This window comes from Eptatretus burgeri, chromosome 4, assembly GCF_056783735.1.
Source record: "Eptatretus burgeri isolate ZD-2024b chromosome 4, Ebu_testis_v1, whole genome shotgun sequence".
NCBI lineage: Eukaryota > Metazoa > Chordata > Myxini > Myxiniformes > Myxinidae > Eptatretus > Eptatretus burgeri.
Genome location: NC_140964.1, coordinates 45,405,923 through 45,410,922, shown reverse-complemented (window position 1 = coordinate 45,410,922; position 5,000 = coordinate 45,405,923). Strand labels below are relative to the sequence as shown.

Below are 5,000 nucleotides of genomic sequence, written 5' to 3'. Positions count from 1 at the left end.
AGGAGTTGGAGCTGCTTGTAAGTTCGATTCTGGAGCTTAAATTTTGTAATTCTCCTTAATTTAAGAGATACTCGGGGTGATCATATGTGAGGAAATGAAATAAAGCAACAAACGCTAACGTCTCCCGGTGTTTATAAGCATTGCAATGTAACCAGTGATTCGTAGCTATGATGAACAGGCATTCGATCAATATGAGTGAGGAAAGTGAAGAAAAAAAACTTTATCGTGAAGAAATTGTTGTGGTCTGTTCCAAGTCAAGGTAAGGTTGAGCAGGCCAAAAAAACATGGTGGCTTCAGATCCCAGCGAGGTTACCGAGGATATGCTTTAAGAACTCAGAGAGCAAGGTGGCCGAGGATTGCCTGATAAAGGGTAAAATTAAATAAGGCCGTTAATTATCTTCAAAAGGGGTGTTTTAATTAACCAAAACATCAAATTTTCACTCTTGCACTTCCTTGGAGTTTTCTTAGTATGCATGCAAAGTTTCAGGCTGCTAGGTTTTATGGTTTTGGATATGGAGGACATACACACACACACACACACACACACACACACACACACACACACACACACACACACACACACACACACACACACACACACACACACACACACACACACACATTCACCTTTTGTTGCCTTTTGCTTGGAATTAAAACGCATTAAATCAAACTTTTTCCATCTTTATTTACACATCGTAATCCACAACTTCCAAGTGAAAAACAAGTTCTACAAACTTCAGAAAATTACCAGTAATTATGAAGCCAAAACTGGAATTTCTTGGCTAGATTATGTATATGAGTACGTGCCCGAAAAAAAAAAATAATAATTAAAAAAATAAAATTCAAACCGCAGCAAGAAACAACCACACAGGCCGTTTCTTCGCTCTTGCATGCCCGTACGTGCGTGGCCTGGAAGTTCGCATATCGCAGTTACGATTATTCGCAATTTAGTTTTAATGGCCAATTATTCAATTAGCGCCAACGTATTTTGCCTTTTCGCAATGTCGTGGCAAGGAAAAACAAAAAGAGAAGAGAAGAGAGAGAAAAAAAACGATCGTGCAAAAAAAAAAAAAAAAAAATTACTTCCTGGTTCGGCGCATACCAGCTCACTCTGATGTTACCGAAATGTATGCACCGTCTAATATGAAAACGATCATAACTTGGGGCATTGTGTTTATCTATAAATGCGCATAAGAAATCGAGAAATTATTAGAATAAACGAAGTCATCACTCTCCGGAAGTCCATACGTTGTAACCCGTAACGGGGAACGCGGCTGAGGTTCCCTTCCCCCATCGGCCCAGCCCACGCAGCAATGTGTCTTGTCATTGGTTGGTTAATAAATGGCCATAACTTGGGAAGCACTTGTCCGATTAATATCAAACCTTGAAAAGGCACATCCTCAGGTCCCCAGTAATATATCTGGCAAGTTTCAATTAGATCGGACCAGTGGTTGTCGAGAAACAGCAGTCACACACACACACACACACACACACACACACACACACACACACACACACACACACACACACACACACACACACACACACACACACACACACACACACACACACACACACACACACAGCTGGAATTATAGATACTAGTGCATGCCCGTAGGTGCGTGACCGTACGTGCAAACCCCCCCCCAAAAAAAACTTTCAAACCGCGTGCCAGAAACAACAACCACACAGGCCGTTCCTTCGCTGGCGCGTGCCCGTACATGCAAAAAAAAAAAAAAATATATATATATATATATATATATATATATATATATATATATATATATATATATATATATATATACTTTAAAACCGCTTGCCAGAAACAACTACACAGGCCATTCCTTCGCTCTTGCGTGCCCGTACGTGCGTGGCCGTACGTGCGTGACCGTACGTGCGTGCCTGTACGTGTGTGCCCGTACAAACAAAAAACAAAAAAAACTTTCAAACCGCGTGCCAGAAACAACAACCACACAGGTCGTTCTTTCACTCTCATAAACGACGACTGGATTGGGGCATTGTGTTTATCTATAAATGCGCATAAGAAATCGAGAAATTATTAGAATATAGTAAGTCATCATTATCCAGAAGTAGTGCGTGCCCGTACGGAATGTTCACATCATTCCACGAATTATCACTTGCATTGAAGTAACAACTGCTGAGATACTTACACACGCAGAGTTAATTCAAATCCAAATTAAAATCAAGTTTACCTCCCTGTCTTTGCTTGCCATGACATTCGCTGCCATTGACCATTGCCACTCCTATGCCACGGTGGGGCGACAGGGTAGGATTTGTAGGAGACCTGAAAGTACAGTGTCATGAGGCATTCCATGTTCGAATTGTTTTAGTTTTAAAATAGTAAAAAAAAAAAAAGTTAGCAAAGCATACCACCAAATTGAGATGTATTTCGTTGGCAAGCATGTTGAGTAGAGCTGAATTCCTTAACATTTCCAAAGGCCACACCGTTTTGACACTTGGAAACAAAAAAAAAAAAGTTGTGCACTTTTTTTGATAAATTATTTTCAGAACAATTTTTCTTCAATAAATAAATAATAATAAAAATTGTCTCCATGTACACACCTTTATCTCGTTAGCACCTCTTCATAAACAACATTGCTGAGGGAACAGCGCTTCTTCTTTGTTTCCTCGTCCAGGGCAAGAATGTGGAGGCTGCTGGATCTGCCAACGTTTTGATAAATTATTAGTTGTAATGGCCAATTATTCAATTAGCGCCAACGTGTTTTACCTTTTCGCAAGGAAAAACACAAAGAGAAGAGAAGAGAAAAAAACCCGTAATGGCGAACGTGGCTGAGGCTCTTTTCCCCATCGGCCATGCCTACGCAGCAACGTGTCCTGTCATTGGTTGGTAAATAAATGGCCATAACTTGGGAAGCACTTGTCCGATTAATATCAAACCTTGAAAAGGCACATACTCAGGTCCCCAGCAATATACCTGGCAAGTTTCAATTAGATTGGACCAGTGGTTGTCGAGAAACAGCGGTCGCAGCCAAACAAACACACACACACACACATTGCTGGAAATATATATATGTATGTATATATATATATATATATATATATATATATATATATATATATATATATATATATATATATATATATATATATATATATATATATGATGTTATGTGCCACGTGGCAATGCCTTTCCTGCTGTGTATCATGAGCGACAGCTTGTCCGGGGCCCAACAAGATGAGCCAGAGTTTCAGAGGGTGGAGGACACATTCCGCAGGGTCACCGCTTGGCTTGCCACCCTACTGGGCTGCCCTCTGAAAGGAGAGATTACCACATCCTGCTGAGTCCAAGCTGGATTAGTCGCCACGGCTGAAAATTGGAAAACCTGTTCCACTAGATAGGGACAGGATCTGTCAACAGAGCTCTGAAAGAACCCAGGAAGAAAATTAATGAGAATGCATTTCAGACCCATTCACTCGACCTCTGCCCAACTTACTGTAAGGTAAAGACTTTGAAGGACGTCACTCGATGCGAAATGTGTTTGGATTTATTTGCGCTTTTTAAAAACCTTCACTGACTTGAGGATAGATAGCTTTGGATACAATGAAACAGATTTATCCCTACGCTACGGTTTTCCATGTGATCCATAGATGGTTCACTTTCAGAATCTTCCATTTGAAATCCGTGTTTGCTTGGAAGTTACAGGAAAAGAAAGTGTTGGAAATGTTTTGACAACACTTCACGTCCCGGCTGTGAAACCACAGCTGTCCCTCCTTTGTTTGAGGGTCATTTGCATGCCTCCGGTGGTGGAGTGTGGTGCCCTATGTGTGAATGGCGGTTTTATGCAAACGTATGGAATTCCATCCATGTAGATTCAAAACACCATTTCCTCATCGCATCGAGGACCGGAGGGTTTGGTGGGGGGGGGTGGTGGGGGAGTAGGGGTCCTGTTAACAGTCCTTTTATTCTCACTTTTTGTGGAGGCCTGCAAAGAAAATAATTTGTGTAATAAAGGGTTGTAGAGATTAAAACGAAGCCACTCTACATAGCATCACACTTTCTTTCACTCGATGTGTGATAAATTATTTAATAACCCTAAACATGTCCCCCACTTCCCCCCCAACAGCCCCAGTAGGCTGATGTAATACATAAAAAAACAACCAATTTGGTATCGTTTTCCTTTACTGCTCGCTGCTGCTTTACTTCTATGAGCATTTCGTTTCTGGAATCACTTTTGTCCCTTCTGAAGGACATTCTATAATAGTCCACGGTTCGATTCCCTGGAGAATCGGATCCTGGGTGGGGGAAAACCAGCAGGACGTGCTGCATGTTTACGTACGCAGTTCTTACCAACTACGATGATCTGGATCACCGTGAAAGATCACGTGGTATCGAACTCCACAGTGGGTTTACCGAAGTACCATGGCAAAACTCCAATTAGTGTGTAGAATAAGGGTAGGGTTCACCATCCAGACTATAACTACAAAACTCCTCTTCTTGCTGTACAACTACATGCAGTTCAGACATCCCATCCCACTCCCACCATCATCTTCCAATCTCTCTCCTCACCTCCCCCATCCAAAATCGGAGGGCTTGTTGATACAGGTGGCTACGAGATGTCAGCTACCAACCATCCATTCCCATTTTCTCTCCCCCCCCCTTTCCCCCCAACCGCACTTTCCCTGCACCTCTTTCTTTCTTATTCACCAAGCCTACCGCAAATGTTTTAATCAGCAGCCCCCTGAGATTAAACCGATCATTAGCGGCTGTGGGCGAGGCGGCATACAGGAGACAGGCTTTCATCATTTATGCTGGGGAAATACGATGTGAGATGAGACGTGGGTGGGACCTGTGACCCCCTACACACCCCCCCCCCCAGGAATTCATCTAAATACAGATCAATCTCAGCTTTAAAGGCACATCTAGGTTTCTATGCAAGGCCAATCATCTTGGTGTTGATAGTTCAGGTGAAAAACCAGGGAAGATGCTTCCACGACACCAAGGTCCTTGCTACATCAAG

At 42.2% G+C, this 5,000-nt stretch overlaps 1 long non-coding RNA gene across 2 annotated transcripts in view; it reads right to left on the bottom strand.

Annotated features, from left to right (window-relative positions):
- LOC147027944 (uncharacterized) overlaps positions 1-5,000 on the bottom strand; it is a 71,805-nt gene that overhangs the window by 2,930 nt on the left and 63,875 nt on the right. The window contains exons 2-4 of one of the 2 annotated variants that reach the window (XR_015057347.1): positions 2,584-2,682; positions 2,392-2,476; positions 2,214-2,305 (exon numbers count right to left, since the gene is read on the bottom strand). This is a non-coding gene — a long non-coding RNA (uncharacterized LOC147027944). Of the gene's footprint in view, positions 1-1,826; positions 2,306-2,391; positions 2,477-2,583; positions 2,683-5,000 lie in introns of those variants that run through there. The other variant, XR_015057346.1, reaches the window with a different exon arrangement.